The 24,063-nt window shown below is 38.6% G+C and overlaps 1 protein-coding gene across 2 annotated transcripts in view; it reads left to right on the top strand.

Annotated features, from left to right (window-relative positions):
- Nucleotides 1-1,919: 1,919 nt before the first annotated feature.
- Cysltr1 (cysteinyl leukotriene receptor 1) overlaps nucleotides 1,920-24,063 on the top strand; it is a 34,080-nt gene continuing 11,936 nt past the window's right edge. The window contains exons 1-2 of one of the 2 annotated variants that reach the window (XM_090327032.1): nucleotides 1,920-2,285; nucleotides 17,048-17,116. The gene's annotated coding sequence lies outside the window, so the exon portion shown is untranslated. The remainder of the gene's footprint in view (nucleotides 2,286-17,047; nucleotides 17,117-24,063) is intronic. The other variant, XM_090327031.1, reaches the window with a different exon arrangement.

Here is a 24,063-nt window from a genome sequence, read left to right as displayed (position 1 = left end):
TTGCCCTCTGACTTACTTAGAACTTGTCTGTATAACTCTAGGGATCCAAACTCAGCTGAAGAAAAGATGATTGAAGCATCCGTTTAGTTAATAACACTCTTCAGAATGGGATTAAAACCCAGTCTTGCATCCAGATGGTATCTCTCCACTTTAACGTGGTTGGAAGGAATTTCTACCCCAAACCATCCAACTACAGCTGTGGGAGGAGATAAAAATTCCACAGACATTCATATGGGATGAGACTAAATGAAATGAACTCTAGGATATGGAAAAAGAGCTTTATCTTGTGTGATTTTTGTTCTTAATGTACTATGTTATTTGTCTTCTTTTTTTTGCCCTTATAGTTTATCTCATATTGTGGGTACTGTATCTGACTTTGTTACATGGTATATTGTATATACATTTATTTGTTTATTTTAAATAGGAAAGGGAAGGGGGAAAACAAGATGATTGGGAGGGGGTAGGGGAAGAAGTGGGGCCAAAAACATGAGAAGGGGTATCGATGTGTAAGAAGTAATGCACCTACTACCTTATGAATATAACTGTAACCCCTCTATATATTATCCCCACAATAAAAAAAAATCCTGGCCTGGGAGTTTCGCCTAATGGTAGAGTGCTTGCCTAGTATGCGCAAAGACCCGGGTTCAATTGCTCAGTACCATCTATACGGAGAAAAGCTGGAAGTAGTGCTGAGGCTCAAGTGGTAGAGCTCTAGCCTTGAGAAAACTCACGGACTTTGCTCAGGACCTGAGCTCAAGCGCCAGACTGGCAAAAAAAAATTCCAGTGCCTTAGAACTATGGACCCTGGTGTGTTAATTTTGATACCTAAAGGGGCAAAACTTGAGTAAATGACTTTTTCCCTCCTATTTTTTCTACTGTTATTCTGCAAGCCAGGAAATTATTCCTGGGTTTACATTTGACAAGTCTATCAAACTAGTTATTAGTTATGAGGGCAAAATGCTAAAATAAACATATGAATACCTATTCTCATAGAAAACTTTCATAATACATTTCAAGATGATGCATATAACCAACTTACATGATCTTATCCTTTTGGCTTGCGACATCAAAGTTTGACCCCAAGATCCAATCAACACATATCAGATTGCTATTTCCCTATTCTCTAAAATAAGCTGAGGATGCCACAGCCCCCATTCCTCTGTGGCAGCCAAAGGCCAAAAATGTTTATTTGGTCCCCTGATCCTTAACACAGTACCACTAACTGTAAATCTAATCATTCCAGAACTTCTCAGTAGGGTCAAAATCGTACTTTTAATTCAATAAAGGAAATGTACTTTTATAAAGATTTTGAGAAACACAGCTCAATCTATGTGGCACTTGTTTCTTGGGACATAACACATTAGAAAAGGATGTGTTTGCTTTTCTTTAGCCAGTCCTGGAGCATGAACTCAGGGCCTGAGCACTGTCCTTGGGCTTTCTAAAGGCTAGTGGTCTGCCATTTGAGCCGCAGTACCACTTCCGGCTTTTTTCTATGTATGTGGTACCAAGGAATCAAACCCAGGTATTCGTGCATGCTAGGCAAGCACTTTACCACTAGGCCAAACTCTAGCCTGAGTTTGCTTTTTAGAATGTGACAGAGCCACATGTGACAGAAAAAGGGAGAAAGGGTGTAGGGGGAAAAGGGCAAAAGGAAGTGGGGAAAAAGATGAAATTTATCTTGCTGAAGATTGAGTTTCACATAATGCCACTTCTATTAGCATATACCAGTAGGATTATCTTTCCCCGCCTACAAATAATCTAACCACCCTCCAGTCATAAAAATAAGAGAGAACTAAGCCAAACAGCATACACTCCTCCCTACTTTCCATTTTACAGCAGCTGTGTGATTTCCTGAAGATTCTCTTGCTGCAGCTAGGGATAAAAGTTCATTTATACACACAAACTGCCAAGTCTCCAGTTTCTATTCTTTGTCCCTCTCTGTTCCTTCCCCTCCCCCACCTTGCGCTAGCAAAGCTGAACTCTGGCTTTATAAATAAGTTTAACAACTAATCAGAAAGAGGAAGAAGAATCAGTATCTACTGGCTAGCAAATGTACTCTGCCCTGCCCTCTCCCTTCTTGAAAAGAGCAGCAATTTAGCTTGGCAAAATAGCTTGCCTAAAGAGCAGGCACTCTATGAATACAGTGCCTTTTTAGACCCTTTCCTGGTATACAGACTTACTCTGCAGCTCAACCATCGTGGGTAGATTGGATCTGCTGAAGACTTGGCACTTACTTCAGAGAGCAAATGCAAAAGGATCTGAACTGTGAAACTGGAAGACAAGAGGTAAGGAGAATTGAGTATACTAATAACCCAAATAATATGTGGTAAAATTCGGCTGATCAATTTTTGCACAATTCCCCAGAGTTTAAGGGATCACTAATCTGTAGTGCCTGTTTTCAATTATGCTGTTAAAATCTTTTTTGCTTTATTTCTCACCCAGAGATTTACTAATCTAACCAGCCTGTCAACAAGTATTGCTCACTGCTTCTGCTAGGCGCTCAAATGTGGCAAAATATGGAAGGAACACTCCCCAAGATCTTGGCACTTTTACAATGAAGCCAGACATGTACAGTCTGTTTTAGAATCTCATTTTGGGGGGGAGGTAATGGGATTTCTCAAATATAGTAGCAGATTCCTTCAGTATGGGAAGAAAGTGAACAATGTAGAAGATAAAGCCGTGAAGAAAGACATGGCATTTTCACAAGGTAGTTTCACACTCATTATCCCACTTGAGTCTTTCAAAAGTCTACAATTTAGACAGGGTAAGTATTACTGTCTCTGGTTGACCAGGAAAAAAGAGACAGATAGAGGTTAAGAAATTTTCTTAAAATATGCTGTCATATCTAGAAATGAGTGAATTCCCACTTCAGATTATCAAAAGAAAGCCCTCCCAACTATAAATGTAAAAATATAAGAATAAGAACATTCTATAAGCAATTTGTAGTTTACATATATGTAAAATAGACCAGGTTAACAAAGAGCCCAAAATTCAGATATTGAAATCAATATCTTAAGTCAAGAGCATTTTTTTCTAGTAAGGTTGTTTTCAAGGGTAAACAATGGGCTGATGGGCTGTATCTCTGTAAATTCTCTACCTTTCAATATTCTCAAGTTGTTTGGAAACCTAAAACTCAAAGAAAGTCATAACACCATACATTTGTCAGATTTGTTAAAATATAACAGACTTATCTGTATACTATTTTAAATATAACAATATTTATAATCCTACAAATGATTATAAAATATAATGGGCTACATTATATTTTATATCAGTGAAATTTATGCCCTTTTTGTTTTTTATTCTTCATAGTTTACATACACTTTAAATTTATCTTATCTATTGCAGCAAGTTTTAAAAATGTTTTCTTTAGTCAAGGGCCAGTAGTTTATGTGTGTAATCCTAGCTACTCTTGAGGCTGAGATCTGAGGATCAAAGTTTGAAACCCAACTTGGGCATGAAAAGTCCTCCAATTAACCACTGAAAGCTAGAAACTGAATTGTGGCTCAAGTAATAGAGCACTTTGAGCAAAAATAAAAGCTCAGAGACAATGCCCAGGCCCTGAATTCAAGCCCTAGTACCAGCAAAAATTTGTATTATTTCACTATTAATAGCCCAATTAGAACTCACAGCTGCTTATATTACACAGCATATATGTACATCTATCTCCTTAACAAAATTATACTCCTCAGTTTATCTAAATATTGATGACACCAGCCAATCAGGTCCTGCAAATAAGCAAGTCACCTTAAGGGCCAGGCCCTGGTGGCTCATACCTATGATCCTAGCTAATCTGGAGGCTGAGATCTGAATATAATAGTTCAAAGCCAGCCTGTGAAGAAAATTTCATGAGACTCTTATCTCCAATTAACTCACAAAAGCCAGATGTAGAGCTGTGGCTCAATTGGTAGAATTATCCTTGAGGAAATAAGTTCAGTGCCATGCCTAGGTCCTGAGTTAAAATCCCAGGATCAGCAACAAATAAGTCAGTTTAAGAGCCAGCCAGTAGCCTGTAATTCTAACTGTTCTGGAGACTGAGATCTGAGAATCATGGTTTGAAACCAGCTCTGGTAAGAAAAAGTCCATGAGACCCTTATTTCTAACTAACCACCACAATAGTGGCAGTTAAGCTGTGGCTCAAAATGGTAGTGCACTAGCCTTGAGTAAAATACTCAGGAACAGCATGCAGGCCCTGAGTTGAAGCCCCACAACAAACAAAAAAGGAGCCAGACAGTATGCCAGAATCAAATGGTACGTTAAGTAAAATTTGCAGGCTAAAGTGAGGAACAGTATGTTCCAAATCCAGAATCAGCAATTGTCATTTTCCATTACCCTTTTCCTCTTATTTTAACAAAAATGTTAATTTGGATTTATCAACTATTAATGTGAAATATAAGCAAGCATTTTCCATGGTATGGAAAAATGATTTTTAAAAATCTGCATTTGCAGTATCATTGATAATGAGGGGTCGTACTGGGCAAGCAATGATTTCTAAGGTACAATCAACTTTGTGAACTCCACACCATGAATGGTAACTATCATAATCTCCCAATTTACATAACTCTATATGGACTTCTACTTTGATCCATTTTGTTATTTCTCATTTTCCTATTCAAATACCTTGATTTGCTGTAATCCAGTAAAACAAGCATTACAGATGTTCAGCCCAACCTGTGACACAAAGTAAGGTGAGGCACGCTCTCTACCACTGGGTAAGAAAACACACTCTCTACCACTGGAGATAGAAAACTTACAGATTATTTTTTTAAATGAGACATAAACCTGTATCTGTTTTTGTAAATGGCAAATGAATTCAGTGAAAGGCAAGCCTAAAAGCAAGATAACTGACAAATTCGTGGAGGGCAGATTGTTAAACACTGACTTCCAGGTAATTTCTAGAGGAAAACTGTCAGCAAACTTTGAATATGTAAGGGCCTAACAGGAAAAATTAATGATCAAGTGAGTCTAATAGAATTTCATCAGCTTCACTACATTTGTTGAAAACTGAAGGCAAAAGGTAGATGATAATGAGACTCTAGGTTAGGCTGGTGACAGTAGGAATGGAATGCAGAAGAATTCATGAAACATTTAAAGAAGAATAAATCGAAGTTGGTGAGTCATTAGATGTAGGCAGTCTGGATAGGAAGAAATTAGAAATGCCTCTAAATTTTAAACCTATAGTAAAAAATGGTAACTTGGAGGTGGAACTGGGTTGTAGGGAACTTCTGAGTTCTGATTTTCACTAATAAGAGTTTGAGATAACAAGAATACAAGGACAAATGTCTAACAGTTTGTTAGAAAACAATGGCAATGAATGTGAATGGTGGGCAAAAGATGGAGATCAAAGTTAAATCTGGAGTATGTTCTGGCAGGGCCATGAAAATGAAAGTGTGTTTAGTGTAAAAATATCAAAGAAGCAGCTGGGAGTTTGGCCTAGTGGTAGAGTGCTTGTCTAGCATGCACGAGGACCCGGGTTCAATTCCTGGGTACCACATATATATAGAAAAAGCCGGAAGTGGTGCTGTGGCTCAAGTGACAGAACGCTAGCCTTAAGAAGGCCCAAGGACAGTACTCAGGCCCTGAGTATTAGCCACAGGACTGGGAAAAAATATCAAAGAAATGGTCAAAGTCGGCATCTTCAGGCAAAGAAAGTAAAAGGCCTACAGAAAAAAAAGAAGTACAAATAGCTAGGTGCTGATGGCTCACACCTATAATCCTAGCTACTCAGGAAGCTAAGATCTGAGTCTTGCATTTCAATGTCAGCCATGGCAGGAAAAATCTATGAGACTCTTGTCTCCAATTAAAGCTAAAAGTGTTGCCAGGCACTGTTGGCTCATGCCTGTAATCCTAGCTCTTCAGGAGGCTGATATTTAAGGATCACGGTTCAAAACTAGCACGAGAAGAAAAGTGCATGAAATTTATATCTCCAATTAACCACCAGAAACCAAGAATTGGCACTGAGGATCCTGTAGTAGAGCACTAGCCTTGAGCTGAATAGCTCAAGGACAATGCCCAAGTCCAGAGTTCAAGCCCTATGACCCATAAAAAAATACAGATCTTTAAAAATATTTTTTAAGCTAAAAGTACACCTATTGCTCAAGGGGTAGAGCCCCAGCCTTGAACCAAAAAGCTCAGGAACAGCACGTTACTCAGGCTTGTGTTTAAGCCCCAGAACCAGCATAAGACAAAACAACACAAAACCCCCCAAAACATATATAATTATTCTCCTCCAAACTACATATATCTTGTGGGATGGTAGCAGGTTGTGTCTGTGTGTGTGTGTGTGTGTGTGTGTGTGTGTGTGTGTGTGTGTGTGTGCTGATCTGGGGCTTGAACTCAGGGCCTGGGTTTGGTCTCTTAGTTTTTTGCTCAAGGCTAGTGCTCAGTCACTTGAACCATACCTCTACTTCTGGCTTTTTGCTGGTTAACTGGGATGAGAATCTCATGGACATTCCTGACTGGGTAACTTGGAACCACATTACTCAGATTCTCCTAAGCAGCTAGGATTACAAGCATAACACACTAGCACCTGGCAGGTTGTTTATTTTTTATACTACTCACACACTACAAATGTTAGCATGATGTTTCATACACATTATGGGTACTAAATAAATGTTGTTATTGCAACGTAAGTAAGCATTGGGAAGTTTTGCTTTGAGCTGTTTTCCACCTTGAACTCTGTTACACATTCTTCAGAGCCTTGCAGGAGCTGCTCTTAATTATGTTGTACCATAGATGTCAACACAGAACTAGAAGCTTTGACACTTGAATCAGCTGTGAACTTTAGTAACAAGTTTCTGAGCCCCAGTATTTTTTTTTCACTTTCCTTTTTTTTTTTAAATTTCCTTTTGAGGCGTGGAAAAAAATCACAAAATAAAAATAGCCTTGAGAGAGGAACGTTTGAGAGCTCCAGTATTTCTAAAATATCAAAATGACAAATGTGAAAGCAACATGAATATTCAAATCACTATGCAAACAATGTAAAATCCCTTCATTCCAGAAGGATGAAATTCATAATGAAATTGATTAAATTGTATAAGGAGTAAAGCTAGCTACTTCCTGCTCCATATATCACTTTCAGGCCAAGTAACTCACTCTATCTCTCACCAATCTCATCCTCATCATAGAGACTATTAGTGAGAGACAATTTTCTGGTTTCCAATAGCACCTCTGAATGCGTCCGTGGGAATTCCAAAAGGCAAAGTATTTTAAAGTACTATTTGAGAAATAGTTCTGGGACCAAACTATTTACTGTGTTTTCAGTAGCTATTATTTCCATTAAGACCATTAATTTTCGGCTGGGAGTATGGCCTAGTGGTAGAGTGCTTGCCTAGCATGCACGATAGTCCTGGGTTCAATTCCTTGGTACTACATATATAGAAAAAAGCCAGAAGTGGTGCTGAGGCTCAAGTGGAAGAGCTCTAGCCTTGAGAAAGTCCAAGGACAGTGCTCAGGCCCTGAGCATAAGGCCAGAACTGGCAAAAATGATCATTAATTCTGAAGATTAAAAAGTAAAGACTAAAAAAATTACAGTAATTTCAGAATGCTATAATACAATATTCTACTACACTGTCACAAAGAGTCTGGGTTTTATTCTTGTGAAACCATAAGTTTGATGCAATCACATTTCTATAATGCATGAGTTTATACACAAACATGCACCCCTCCCTAGAATATGAAGACCAAAAGTCATTTTTAATCCCTCACATGTGTTAGCTAGATTTCTGACAACATGAACATTTATGTGGTTAGATTAAGGGCTAGTAAGAGAAAGTCTTCCTACTTATAACCAAACTCTTGAGAGATACATTCATATGAATCAACCGTACAAAAACCATGAAGTCATAACAGCAATTTTAGTTGCACTGAGGAAACACAACTGCTATAAAGTCTTTCAGATTCATAGCAAGTAGTGGTTGTATCCTTCTTCCTATAAAAAGGCAAAGGACATTTAATCTTGTTAGATAAATACAGATGTCCCTAGATCCATTATTTCAAGTGACAATCCTAATGCTTAAAATACCCTCACATGACAACTACTTTTGCCTTTTATTATGAATTCACAATACATTGCAACTATGTATGAAGATGACATAAGGAATCTCAATGAAAGCTGATAATCAAATAAGGAGACTAGAGCAGTGAATGACAAAGCCAAAGAGAAGGCCATCTGATTAAACTATAACATAATTACACCTGAAACACCATGGTGAAATTCCCTGGTACAATTAATACACATTAAAAACTTGAATATGTCAGGCTCTAGTGGCTCATGCCTATAATCCAAGCTACTCGGGAGGCTGAGGCATGAATCTTTCACTTCAAAGCTGGCCTAGGCAGGAAAGTCTATGATCTTGTTTTCTCAGATTAACCACCAAAAGGCTAGAAGTGGAGTTGCTCCAAATGGTAGACCACAATCCCTGAGCAAAAGAAGCTAAGAGACAGCACCCAGGCTCTCAGTTCAATCCACAGGACTGGTGTATATGCATGTGTATGTGCACGTGCACGCATGCACACATGTATGCACGTGCTCGCGTGCAAAAAGAAAGGAATGTTGGAAAAGTAAAATAGGCTCTGTTGAGGGTATAGGTATCAGCAGGAAAGGGACAGGTGAACAGAGAGTGAATGAAAATGAAAATGGTCTGAGTTACTTGTTTTCATGTATGAAACTAGAACAGTGAAACCTGTTCATGTTCTTAAAAGGAGCAAGGAGAGAAAGCAACAGATAAGTTTGGTGTATTATTGTATGCATGTATACAAATGTCACAATAAAATCCACTTCTTCTACAATTAATGTATACTAATTTGAAAATCTTTAAAAGCATTCTTCAAAGGGATATATTTAAATACAAGTTGTACCATTCTATCTTATTACTATTTCTCCCTTTTCTCTGTCCCATCTGTCCTTCTGGATAGTGAAGGGGTGCAGACACATATGACAGAGAAGGGAAAGAAAAATCTTGAAGATTTTGAAAGGTATCAGTCTGGGAGAAGACCTCATAGAAAAATAAATAACAAAACAAGGACAAAACATAGGCCCTTACATTATCAAGAAATCTAATCACAACCGATGCTGGAGGGGATGTGGTCAGGAGGGATCACTACTACACTGTTGGTAGGAGTGTAAACTCGCTCAACCACTATGGAAAGCAGTATGGCGAATCCTCAAAAAAGACTAAACATAGAACTCCCCTATGATCCAGCAATTCCTCTACTTGGCATTTACCCAAATTTCCAGAAACAAGGACATAATAAAGCTACTAGCACAATGATGTTCCCTGTAGCACTATTTACTATAGCAAAAATATGGAGCCAACCCAGATGCCCCTCAGTAGATGATTGGATCAAAAAGATGTGGTATTTATACACAATGGAATTCTATGCTGTTATCAGAAAGAATGACATTGCCCCATTTGGAAAGAAATGGAAAGACTTGGAAAAAAAATCATATTAAGTGAAGTAACCCAGACCCAAAGAAACATAGGCTCAATGGTTTCCCTCATTGCTAATACTTAGTACACATCTAGGGCTCTCCTAGCAGAGGATTACAATAGTGCAAAATCTAGATTCATAAGGTCACATAGGATGAGATTAAATGAAAGGATCTCTAGGATATGGAAACAAGAACTTTATCTTGTGTGATTCTTGTTCTTAATGTACTATGTTGTTTCTCTTCTCCTTTGTTGCCCTTTGGTTAATTCATATTGTTACTGTATCTGACTGTATAACCTGGTATATGGTATACGTTTGATTATTTGAAATAGGAAAGAGAAGGGGGAAAAACAAGACAATTGGGAGGGGGTGGGGGGAAATGGGGTATCAATGTGTGAGAAATAATGCACCGACTGTCTGGTGAATATAATTGTAACCCCTCTATATATTACAATATTTTTTTTAGAAAAAAGGAAACATAGGCCTTTAGACCTTTCAACATGTAATTAGTTTCTTTTTTGGTGAATAAAGTATCATTACCTTATTTTAGTGTTTATGGAATCACTACATCCCAGACATTTGAGGTCCTACTTTAATATAACTGATGCAAAAGAGTTGAGATCTAAACTAAAACTTCCTGGCACATTCAGATTTTCTTTTTAGTTTTTAATCAATCTCCTTTCCTGCTCCCTCCCCCCCCAAAAAAACAGGAAAAAAATCCAGTTAGGGATCACCTGTTGTGATGTCTCCAGTACAAGATTTGAATAGCCTTTGTTTTTGTATGGTATTGTTTTTGAGCTGTCATGAATTCTAAAGCAAATTGGAATTTAACTAACCACAATAACACTCAAACTTCTCTGACACATCCTGTGCACGTACTCCAAAGAGCATCATAGGAGCCTCTAGGCATCCTAAGATATTAAAAGTTTCTTCTCTTAAGGCACTATGTTATCTCTCATCACTTCTACTGTCCCTTGGTTATCTCATATTGTTACACTATCTCACTTTATTACCTGATATATCGGACATAATTGTATTTGGTTATCTGAAATTGGATAGGGAACGGGGGAAAACAAGATGAGGGGTGGGGGAGAGGGGAAGGGAAATGGGGACCACGACATGTGAAAGGGTATCAATGTGTGGGAATTAAGGCACCATTTATCTGGCAAATACCATGTAACCCTTCTATTAATTACAATAAAAAATATATTTAAAAAAAGTTTCTTCTCATTTTAAGATTTTTTAACTTTTTTGTGTGCCTGTCCTAGGTACTATCCCTGAGCATTTTAGCTCAAGGCTATTACTCTACTTTTTGAGCAGCAATTCCATTTCTAGCTTTTTGGTAGTTAATTGCAGATAAGAATATCAAGGACTTAGCCAATGCAGTGGCTCACGAGCCTGTAATCCTAGCTACTCAGAAGGCTGAGATCAAGGTTCAAAGCTAGCCTGGGCACAAAAGGACCTGAGACTCTTTATCTCCAATGTACCACTAGAAAACAAGAAGTGTGGCTTGGCTCAAGGGTATGGTGGTAGCCGTGAGCTGAAGAGCTCAGGGACAGAGCTCAGGACAAGTTCAAGCCACATGACCCACAAAAAAGAATATCAAGGACTTGGCTTTCCAAGCTGGCTTCAGATCTCTATCCTTAAATCTCAGCCTCCTGAGTAGTAAGGATTACAGGCATGAAACTGTAGCACCAGGATTAAGTTGGTTAACTTTTATGCTTAAACTGAACTTGAATTCTTCTTTAAGACAGGATCTTTAACAAAAAAAATATTTCCTTGGGAAAAATTGTCTTGCTTCCAAGATTGAGACATCTTTTAATATAAAGAGATCAGGGGCAGGCCTCAGATTCAGCTGTAGACAATGTCTCAGAGCTCCAAAGGATTCCAAGTCACAAGTAATTAGGTACAGATTCCACAGGTGGTCCCTGATTAGTCCTCATAAACTGTTCAAAACTCTATAGGCTTTTTGAAACACATTTCTCTCACTAACCAGAGGTGGAAATACCCTCCCCACCACATACCCATACTCATGTTCTCATCAAGATCTCCGTTGCCTTTTTATAACTTGCATTTCCTTCAGGTCTGGTTTTATATATCACTTTAATCTGATTTCTCTGTTTGAGGCACAGTTTTACTCTGTCATTACCTCTGAATGCCAGTCTAAGGTACTTTTAGTCTTGGTGGTACCCCATGTCGAAATTCTAGATGTTAGATAACAGAATTGCCCGATGTGATAAGTTTGATGTTCTCACCAGAAAGATTAAGCTACTGCCGATGAGGCATTTGAGAACTGTTGTCAATATAATATCCATTGTGCTTACTTATATATTTATAGTCAAAGGTCAGTTACAAATGAGGAAAACCATACTACCTATTTCTTTGGCCCTGGCTTACTTCGCTTAATCTAATTTTCCTCAAGTGTTTCCATTTCCTTACAGATGGTACAATATTATCCTTTCTGATGGGTGAGTAGAATTCATTGTGTATGTATACCACATTTTCTTAATCCATTCATCCACTGAGGGACATATGGTTTGATTCTTGCCTATGGTAAATAATGCTACATGGTTAACATGGTTGTTCTAGTGGCTTAAAAAATACACACATGCACACACACACACACACACACACACACATTGGGATATAATAAATTATATAGGACTCTAGATATTCACACACTGAGGTCAAAGGAGGGTATGCATAGGCGTGGTTGACAAAGGCTCAATAGATTTGTGCAGATGATCATACAAGAAAAGAAAACTCCAAGAAAAGAAAACAAGAGCCAATTTTAATTGCCATTGTTGCCGTTTTTGTTTTCCTTTTGTCTTGTTTGTTTATATTTAGGAGGGTCGGGGGATACGAAAAAAGGTGAAACAAGCCAGGCGCTGTGGCTCACATCTGTAATACTAGCTACTCAGGATGCTGAGATCTGAAGATCTTGGTTCAAAGCCAGCCCGGGCACTAAAGACTGTGAGACTATTATCACTAGTAAATGAGAAATGAGACTGTGGCTCAAGGGGTAGGGTGGTAACCTTGAGCTGAAAATCTCAGGGACAGCACCCAGGTCCAGAGTTCAAGCCCCATGACCAACCAAGAAAAAAAATGTGGAACAATTGGGGCCAGGAGTTTGGCCTAATGTGCTTGTCTAGCAAGACCTGGGTTCGATTCCTCGGTACCACATACATAGAAAAAGCCAGAGGTGTGGGGCACGAAGACCCAGGTTCAATTCCTTGGTACCACATGCATAGAAAAAAGCTGTAAATGGTGCTATGGTAGAGCTCTAGCTTTGGAAAAAACCCAAAGACAGTGCTCAGGCCGAGTGTAAGGCCCAGGACTGGCAAAAAAAGAAAAAGAAAAAGCTGGAAGTGGTGCTGTGGCTCAAGTGGTAGAGCTCTAGCCTTGAGAAAGCCCAAGGACAGAGCTCAGGACCTGAACTCAAGCCCCAGGACTGGCAAAAATGGATGGAACAAAACTGAACAAATATAATAGTGGTACTAGACACTGTGGAAAATGAACTGTACACCTTGTAGGTGGAAATGAAACAAAAAAAAGGGAGAGTGTGAGGGAAGGGGAGAGACATAGTTCATAAGAATTTTATTCATTACTCATTACCTGATTCTTGTAATTGTAACCCCTCTATATATCAACTCTACAATAGCTATAAAAATTTTTAAAAGATTAAACAGTATCAGCATTCCTGCAGATTTTAATACCAGTAAGAAAACTGCTAACATATCTCCAGAAATACCAAGTAAGAAAAGTACTTACTGGGTTGATAGATCTATAATAATGACCAGAGAATCTTTCTGTGCCCACCCCTAGATCTTTGGTTTTTGCCAGTCCTGGGGCTTGAACTCGGGGTCTGGGCACTGTCTCTGAGCTTCTTTTACTCAAGGCTAGCACTCTACCACTTGAGCTACAATGCCACTTCCCGCTTTTTCTATTTAGGTGGTACTGAGGAATTGAACCCAGGGCTTCATGTATGCTAGGCAAGCTCTCCATCACTAAGCCACATTCTCAGCCCATCTTTCCAAGATCTTTGTATTACATTAGTAAAAAGGCAGTGGGAGTCTTAGGATAAGCATATTGTATACAAATTAAATCTCCATGAAGTACAGGTACTTTTGCTCCACTCAAATCATTTGATAAACACTTACCATATATTTTCTTAAGTGGAAAAGTCTGTGATGCTCTAGATTTTGAGGTCTTGAGTATTTAAAATTAGGACTAGATAAAAAAATTAGGACAAGATTTTTTTCCTACCCACTAGAATTTCATAATCTACCCAGGAAGACAAGATTACTACATGTTAGAAATATAACACAAGGTAGCAGAATACTGTCTTATTGACAGAGATTGTTTTAAACAATACAAGTTACAAGAGAGATGAATGTGGGATGGGCTGTCAAGTGTCAAAGTGAGTGTCAGTGAGTAAGGTCTTAAGCTGATCCTGATGTGAGTTAGAAGAAAACAATAAAAAATTATATCATGCTGTACAATTTAAAAAGCAATCACAATTGTTGATTATCCTGTTCGTTTATATGTCTATCCAAAATGACTTAATGTCCACTGTATCAAAAAATGTAACATAGTTCCTGACCTCTCTGATCTCAGACTTGTATGTTGAACAGCACAATAACTTCTTTCACTTGATAACAAGCTACAACCCTCAAAATACCAAAAACTAATCAAAGACTACACAGAGAAAAAAAGCAGGCTTAGGGACTTGACCAAATAAAAATAGGGTTCAAATAAAAAATGTTTTGGCTTCTAATTCTGTGGGCAATCATTTATTTGCACTCCTTATTTGACTCCCCTAAATGAATTCCTTCCAAATATTATCATCCCCAAGAACTACAGTGTGCATTGAAAACACTATTACCAAGATTAAAGCAGATTGATACTGGAAAATGAGAAGACTTGTATTGGACCGTTAACAACAGCAGTGGGTTCTATCATCAAACCCTGTTCCTGCAGCTGGATTCTTCCCCATTCATGGCAGGAAGTAACTTCATCACAGTAATATGTTGACTAAGGGTTATTGTATTTGATCTTTCAATTTATCCACTGCATGTAGTAATGAATTAAATACTGTTCAACTTCTAAAAAAAATAGGGTTCAACTGAGCTGCACTCTCAAAAAGTGTAAGGTTCCTACATCTTGTTGCTCAACAGAAGTGGAGAAAGCATATATGTGCCTCCCCCACTTCCTCTTTTTCTTTGGCCTTTGTCTAGTTACCCCACCTCTGTTGGCAATCTTTCAATACACAACATTTACTAGAAAGGTAAAGGAAGTCTTGGGGAAGCACTTGACTAAATAGACTCATAAAATGACCTCCAAATACAGATTTAATCATTTAATCTCTTCTGTTTTCAACTCAAAAACACCATAATCAGCCCAACAGTCTTTTGAGTCAAACAAATCCTTGAGTCTTAGGATTCTCAATCGGTCTCTGATCACTTTGGAATGCTCCCCCATCCCACCAAGTCACTTATGCTTTCTTTTGTTTTCAGCTTTTCACCTTCCCTTTCTTCCTCAACAGGTGAATGATGTCTGACCCTATTTCCTACCTTCTCATTGATTTACAAATCAGAGATACAATCCTCTGCCTTCTTTCTGACTTTTCAGGTTTCTTTCTATTAGACTGTATCTTCCTAGAGGTGTCTACGATCCAGTCCCCCTCTATATAATTATTTATATTCCTTCACAATGTCATCCAGGTTTCCACACAAAAGAATACGCCTTGCTTCACACCCTAAACACTCTCTCTGTGGAGTTAAGTACTTTATGACTCAAGAGCACTTAGAACTACACATCTACTCTTCTTCAATTGCCCAAATTAGAAGACAAAAACACACCAAAAAATGGAAAAGAACACATTGGCACCCAATACTATGCTCACTGTCTGCCTAAATTATAGTCATGCAAGAATACTTATAAAAATGAATAAATTGCAGTACTGAAATAAATAAGATAATTGAGCCACATAAATGGAAATATTCACCAAAAATAACAACTTCAACCCGAATGTTGAAATATTTTAAGTAAACCTGCTCAGGCTCCCAGGTTCATCTCTTTGAACATCTAAGGGCAAAAAATGATTCAGAGCTCAAGTTTCTTCAAGTAACCAAAGCATGGGGAAATAAGGATATTAACTAAGTTGATTTCAAAAAAAAAGGTCAGGTATTACAAAACAAGACTCAACAGAACTTGATGAGGGATAAGACGATAAGGAAGATAAGGATCAGGTGGACTCAAGTATGACTACTAAGTTCTATGCTTCCATATCTAGAAGACTTGCTAACAGTGAAAAACAACCAGAAAGGTCAGTTGAGTAAATTCATGTGGAAGGTGAGATTATTGAAATTAAGAAAAAAGCCAAGTGATGTGAATTTAATAATAACCTAGTAGGCAGCTGAAAATAAGAATTGAGGTGAGTAGTGTATAGCTGAGAGAAGTTTGAGTTATCCACATTGAACTTGACCAGGATGCCAAGAAAGAAAAGGGGTATTTGTTTTTCCTGTCTGTCCTAGCCCTTCCAGTTCTGTATATGAAAATTTATAAATTCATTCTATTATTTCTGAATTGCAAGTGTGTATTCTCTTGGATTTTCCTTCTAACTGGTTGTATAATTGTATTGGTTAATACAGAATTAGATTAACTTTATAGCAATGAAAGAGAGACAGAAAAACAAAGAGCTAAGGACCATATGTTGACATTTCAGACTTGGCTGCACTGATGGATGACCTCAACTACCTGAACAATGTCATTGATAAGGGAGATAAACAGGTTTTTTTTTTATAAACAGTTGGTTTTTTGAGCTAGTCATTGCCACCCTCTTTTCATCCTCAGATTTCTGGTTTTTTTCTCATATGAATGTTTATTGGATCAGGATTTCAAAAATCCTTTCTGAATCTGGGCACTGGTAACTGCAGCTGTAAATCTTAGCTACTTAGAAGGCTGAGGTCTAAGAATCGCAGTTTGAAGCTGGCTCAGATAGACAAATCATTGCAAGTAAAAGTGTGGCTCATGTGGTAGAACACCAGTATTGAGCAAAAAAACTAAGGGACATTGCCCAAGCACTGAGTTCAAGCCCCATCAGAAAGGGACAAAAATCCCCCTGGTTCAAACTGGCAACTATTCTTGAGATTAAAAAAGGTGACTTATGCCTATGATCCTAGCTAATCGGGAGATAGAGATCTGAGGATCACAGTTCAAAACTAGTCCAGCACAAAGTCTGTGACACTCTTATTAACCACCAGAAAACCCGAAGTGGTGCTAAGGCTCAAAGTGGCAGAGCACTAGCCTTGAGCTGAGGAGCTCAGGGACAGGCCCCACAATCCACAAAAAAGGCACATTTTACTGGCATAGATTAATAATATAATTTTCTACACATAGAATCTTACCACCCATTCACTTTTTCCTACTATAAAAGCAAACTACTATCTCCCAAGTTTGTGGAGAGATACTAGAGGAGGGAAACTAAAACAGTTGAAAGTAAGAATTTGAACTTGCAATCCCTGTTTCCAAGGAACTTGGCCTCGCTTTCAACCAAGCTACAGCAAATCATAATTCAGCTGTCATATCTTGGCACTTTCTTTTTCTTTTATAGGCCAATCTTCTTTTATTGCCCCACTACCTAGAGGAGTTCTCCTAGGATAAGCTCAAATTCTCTAGAATGGTATGTAAACCTTTTATGATTTTTGTGAATTAGTTCACGCATTTCTTTCCAAACTACTTTTCTTACTTTCTCTTCACACTGAACCCAGCTCTATTTTTTTTATTGTGGGGCTTGGACTCTGGGTCTGGGCATTGTTACTGAGCTCTTCAGCTCAAGGCTACCACCCTACCCCTTGAGCCACAACACTGCCAGAGCCAGCCGGCAGCAAGGCAGGATACCTGATTAGGAGGTGAGGATGAGAAAATAAAAATTAATAGATGGGGTCGGGAGGGCTACAACCCAAGACTGTAGCCTAAGGCTGTAAGCTTAAGACTGCAGCGGTCATTTATTTCCTGTTCTGGTCTTATATAGTCTCTACAAAACAAGAACCTGTCAGGTGTTACATTGATAATCAAGTGTCAGCAGAGAGTCATAAAAACACATTCGTACATAATGATAATCAAATGTCAGCAGAAAGTGATTCACAATACCGATGATATAGCTCAAAGTTCAAAGGAAAGGCATCATACATGACAGCTCATTTCTTTGTGTGGTTATCTTACTCAGTGATGCAGCTTCATGGGCCAGCCTGACACTGCACTCGGCTCCCAACACAGCACCACTTCCAGTTTTCTAAGATAAGAGTTTCTTTAGTGCCCAGGCTGAACCTCAATCCTCAGATCTCAGCCTTCTGAGTAGCTAGAATTACAGGCATAAGCCCCCACACCCGACCCAGCATTATTTTTAAAGCTCCACTTACAACTAAACATCACATTTCTTGGCTGGTCTTTAATAAATGGCATCAACTAGCCTGGTATTCACCTTAGATATATCCCCTATCCCACATTTAAAATTTCAAAGTTAGAGTTCTAAGAACCACCTAAAACTTGGTGACATCTGCATAATTCCCCCTTTTTTTGCTTTTTACCATGGATATTAATCACAGGCAGGCAAAGGCCAATACACTGTGGCTATACAACCTCTAGATCAACAAGAATCGGGTGTCATCTTCAAGCCACCTATTCAAGGCTAGTCAGAAACATGTATTGAAGTCTCACATTGTTCTAAGCCCTGGGAACATGAAGATGGTGAAACGTATTCCTTCTCCTAAGAAGGAATGATTAAGCCAAGTACATATAGTAGACACTTGAAAGTATTTTTGAATGAAGTTACACACAATTGATATGAAGTAATAAGCTATATAACTATCCTGTTTTTCTATTTCATTATGAAATCTAAAGTTTTTAAAGGCACTAAAGAGCTCTTCTTGTTACAAATCCAATTTAATTTCTTAAGACTTATTAAATACTTAAACTGTTGTTGAAAGCAATTTATAACTACCTTTCTAGCTATAGACCTACCAAAAATCCAAACAGCCCTGAATTGCCAAAGCAATTCTGAGGGGAAAAAAAGTGATGCTGAAAGTATCACAATTTCACACTTCAAACTTTATTACAGAGCTATAGTAACAAAAACAGCTTGATATTCACACAAAGTAGACCTGAAGACTAGTGGAATAAACTAGAAGACCCGTAAATGAACCCACATACCTACAGCCATCTAATTTATTTTTGCCAGTCCTGGGTACTGAACTCAGGGCCTGAGCACTGTCCTTGGTCTTTCTCAAGGATAGAGCTTTACCACTTGAGCAACAGCACAACTTCCGGCTTATACTATATATGTGGTACAGAGGAATCAAACCTGGGTCTTCATGAATGCTAGGCAAGCACCCTACCATAGGCCACACTCCCGTGTTGGAAAAAAAAAGACGGCCTCTTCAGCATTTGGTGTTGGGAGGAAAAATGCACATTCATATGCAGAAGACTGAAACCAGATCCCTAACTCTCACCATGTACTAAAATCAATTCAGAGTGGATTAAAGACATCAGTGTAAGATGTGACATCTTGAAACATCAACAGGAAAGACTTGAAGAAACATTAGAACTTATTGGCATAGGCAGGAACTTCCTGAATAGAATTCCTGGGCCTCAGCAAACCGGACACAGAATAAACAAATGGGATTACATCAAGTTTAAAAGCTTCTTCATAACAAAAAGATAGGAAGCATAAACATAGTTAAAACTTAAAACTCAGTTTCCAGACCTATCCTTTAATTTTTTAGCCAAATCCTAGTAGGTTTTGTCTAATTGATTAAATTAGTATGATGGGGGTAATTTAGATGAGCTTCAGCAGACATTTTATTTTATTCTATTTATAATTAGACCTCAGGCTTTTAATTGTGTGAGCAAAGTCTGTTCAATCAACCTAATTTTATTCAATTCATAACTTCTTCTTTGTATATGTACAAATCCTGGGGATTGAACTCAGGGATTGGGTGTTGTCCATGAGCTCGTTTGCCCAAGGCTAACAGTCTACCACTGGGGCCACAACTCGACTTCCAGGTTTTGCAGGAGTAGTGTAGTGGAGGTAATAGTCTCATCAACTTTCCCTCCTCGGGATGGCTTCAAAGCACAATCCTCAGATCTCAGCCTCCTGAGTAGCTAGGATTTCAGATGTAAGCCACAAGTGTCAGCTACTTGTTGTATTTTGTTGGAATAAAACAAATTATAAAACTTGTTCAACCACTCTGGAAAGACATATGAAGTCTCCTCAGAAGACTCAACATAGATTTCCCCTATGACCTGACAATTACTCTCCTGGGCATTTATCTAACAGAACACAAACAAGGCCACACTAAAGCTACTAGTCCAACATGTTCATTGCAGCATTGTCATAGCCATGATATGGAATCAACGCAGATGCTTCTCAGTAGATGAATGGACCAAGAAAATGTGGCATTTATATGGTATATATGATATATATATATCATACACACACAATGAAATTCTACTCATCTACCATAAAGAATTATATTGTACCATTTGTAAGAAAATGGAAAAACTTGGGGAAAAAAACTTATTAAGCAAAGTAAGCCAGACCCAAAGAAACATAGACTGTATGATTTCCTTCATTTGTGGTAACTAGAAAGTAATTATAAATGTACAAGTAAACACAATGGATGATGAAAGAAAATAATACACTTAGGAATGATAAATTATATGGGTCTCTATGTATTCACACAGAGTGAAACCAAAGGAGCATATTCTTAGGAGAGATAACATAGGTGCAATAGTGATGTGCATCTGACCACATAAAATAATATTCATTAAAATGAACTCCAAGAAATGGAAACAAAACGTTTGATTTTCTTTGTTGCCATTTTTGTTTTCTTTACTTTGGTCTTGTTTGTTTGCTTATGTGTGTTTCAAAGGGTAAGTGGGGGCACAGAAATGGTAGGACCAAGGGGGAACAAATGCAGCATCAATACTAGACACTATGCAGAAATGAACTACACAATTTGTGAGTGGGGACAAGAGGGAAAAACAAGGAGAGAGCAAAAGGGAGAGAGAGATACAGAGAGAGAGAGAGAGAGAGAGAGAGAGAGAGAGAGAGAGAGAGAGAGAGAGAGAGAGAGAGAGAGAAACACTAACGAAGATAATTTCAGAAATTTCTCACTTAAAAGACCTGAAGAATGGTGCTGCTACTGTCAAATCCAGAGACGCCATAATTGCAAAAGGGGAAGAACTAGGGGCTGGGAGTTTGGCCTAGTGGTAGCGTGCTTGCCTAGCATGCACGAAGACCCGGGTTCAATTCCTTGGTGCCACATATATACAAAAAAGCCGGAAATAGTGCTGAGGCTCAAGTGGTAGAGCTCTAGCCTTGAGAAAGTCCAAGGACAGTGCTCAGGCTCTGAGCTCAAGCCCAGGACTGGCAAAAAAAAGGGGAGGGGGAAGAACTTAGTCCTGGCAATTAGAGCAAACTTAAACAATTATGATTAGCCCTTGGCTTAGAAACCACTGTCAAATGTAGAAATATTGTGCTACATTTGGAAGGCTTGACCAGGTCTGTGTCCTGAGTACAACTTATGTATTCACAAAGGAATCCACCTTTTCCTTTAGATATTTATCTGAGGAAGCTCAGGGAACAATCAACTGTCTTAAGTCAAGGTTGCAGGAAACAGGTCTGTTCTTTGCTGAAGCTGTAGATCAGTTATATTTTTTGCTCTTAAGTGGAAAAAAAGTACCCTGACATTTATAGATTTACAGATTGGGAAACTAGAAGGGACTCTTGAGATCATATGGTATAAACTTAGTGTACTGCAAATAAGGGAAGGGATCTTAAAGATGAAGCAATTCTCCCCAATATCATGTAATCATCTACCACAGCCAGAGGTATGACCCACATCTTCTGCCTGTCATTTGGACAGACCTTCCACAAAACCCATTATCTTTCTCCATGCAAGGTTTTCCTCTTGTTTTTTTGTGTTCTTATTTTGTTTTTGTTTTTGTTTTTTGTCAGTCATGGGGCTTCAACTCTGGGCCTGCGTGCTGTCGCTGACCTCTTCAGCTCAAGGCTGGTGCTCTACCACTTAAGTCACAGCACTACTTCCGACCTTTTCTGTGTATGTGATACCTAGGAATTAAATCCAGGGCTTCATGCATGCTAGACAGGCATTTTACCACTAGGCTACACTCCTGCCCCTCATCCTTCCTTTTTATTTTGAAACAAAATATAGAAAATTGATTACCTCAAGTCAGCCAATGTTTTAATTTAGTTCTTTTTATAATTTAGTTCTTTTTAAAATTTTTATTATCTTTAAGAAGTTGTACCTGGTGCCAGTGGCACATGCCTATAATCCTAGCTATTCAGGAGAATAAGATCTGAGGATCGCAGTTCAAAACCAGCCCAGGCACGAAAGTCCATGAGAATTTTATCTCCAATTAACTACCAGAAAGCCAGAAGTGGCACCATGACTGAAAGTGGTAGAGCCCTGCCTTGAGCCCAAGCGCTCAGAGAGAGCCCCACAACCAACAAAAAGAAGGCAATTGTACAAACAGGTGTCATTTGCCAAAAGCAGTTCGTGAATATAATGTGTCTTGATCACTATCACCCCTTTCAAACTTATCATCCCCTTCAACCCACCCCTTTCCTTAGTTTTCTTGTCTAGTCTTTTCTTTTTTCTTCCTTCCTTGCGCTGTGGCACAAGTGGTAGATGGCTAGCCTGAGCAGAAGACCTCAGGGACAGGACCCAGTCCCAGAGTTCAAGCCCCACGACTGCACCAGGAGCCATCAGTAATTTTGCGCTCTACTTCTTGAGCCATAGCACCACTTCTGGTTTTCTGATGATTATCTGGAGACAAATATCTCACGGACTTTCCTACACGGGCTGGCTTTGAACTGCAATCCTCACATCTCAGCCCTCTGTGTAGCTAAGATTACAGGCCTGAACCACCGGTGCCCCTCTGGACGATTAGTTTTATCTGAGCCATACATAGCCCAAAAGTGGAGAATTGGGGCCGGGAGTTTGGCCTAGTGGTAGAGTGCTTGTCTAGCAAGCACGAAGATTCAGGTTTGGTTCCTCGGTACACATACATAGAAAAAGGCAGACGTGGTGCTGTGGCTCAAGAGGTAGAGCTGTAGCCTTGAGAAAGCCCAAGAACAGTGCTCAGGTCCTGAGTTCACGCCCGGGACTGGGAAAAAAGAAGTGGAAAATTGATTCTTGTTTGCATATAATTCCATTTCAGAAATTAAATAGAGTATGGATATGAATTGGGAACTTGTATTATAATATCTGTGAGTACTGCTACTTACCTTGTTCACTAGAGCTTGATTATTTTAACAGGTTCAGAAGAGGTTAAGGCCTGATGGAGAGAGTATACTGTTCCTTGTAATAATAATTCTGTAAATATTTATTGACCTGTCTTGAGTTGAACTGAATATAGTCTGAGTAACTCCTGTTTTACACCACTAAAATAAAAATATCAACAGATTTTATTTTATGTATATAATCTAGACCTATTTTTAAATTAAAAAACAGTAATACGATGTACATGCAAAAGGCAGCCTACTCATGAGAAACTAGGAGGAGAGAGAAGATGAAACAAGGGTAGGGTAATGAGAGGGTAAATATGTTCGAAGTAAACTACATGTTGTAGGAAAATAGCATAAAAGAACCTACTAACAACTAATAAAAGGAAAATAGGGTGCCAGGCACCAATGGCTCACAGCTGTAATCCTAGATATTCAGGAGACTGAGATGTGAGGATTGCAGTTCAAAGCCAGCCTGAGCATGAAAGTCCACAAGACACTTATCTCCAATTAATCACCAAAAAGCCAGAAGCTGTGGCTTCAAGTGGTAGAGCACTAGGCTTGAGGCCTTATGGAAAATAATTCTCAAGGACAACACCCAGGCCCTGAATTCAAGCCAAAGAACTAGAGAGAGAAACTGGGGGCGGGGAGAGAAGAATAGAAGCTGTAAATCTGGTCACCGTGCATTATAGACATGTATAAAATTATAGAATCAATGTATAATTAATGTGCACTAATAAAAATATAATAAAAATCACATATTCATACTGTTATTTGTCACCTCATCTCATCCAACCAGTCATCTTAATATGAATGGTAGCTTCCAATATTGATAGAATATGCTGTCAGAGACAATATTCCCCCACAAAAACTGTAAAGGAAAACAGTAAAATGAATGAAATTATTGAACACCTGCTATGTGCAAAGGTGAGAACTCTGAGACAGCTATAGATTGAGATTATCTCAAATATTGGGACTAAAATCCCACTACATTGTGGTGCAGAAAAGTGACAAATATTCACTGGTTACATAATGAGTGAAATCATATTTTGGGATTAGAAAGGCTTTTATGCATTGTTTTCAATCAGTATACGTTTGGTAATACATAGAGATCTGAGGAAAGCTGATTATTTTTTTTTTGCCAGTCCTGTAACTGAAACTCAGGGCCTGGGCAGTTTCCTTGCATACTTTTTGCTCTAGGCTAGCACTGTGCCACTTGAGCCACAGTCACACTTCCAGTTTTTTCTGCGTATATGGTATGGATGAATTGAAACCCGGGCTTCATGCATGCAAGGCAGGAACTTCTGGCCCCAGCTGAT

Source organism: Megascapheus bottae, chromosome X (assembly GCF_031878675.1).
Source record: "Megascapheus bottae isolate mThoBot1 chromosome X, mThoBot2.hap1, whole genome shotgun sequence".
NCBI lineage: Eukaryota > Metazoa > Chordata > Mammalia > Rodentia > Geomyidae > Megascapheus > Megascapheus bottae.
The sequence above is the reverse complement of the archived record's forward strand: the minus strand, read 5'-3'. Positions and strand labels throughout refer to the sequence as shown.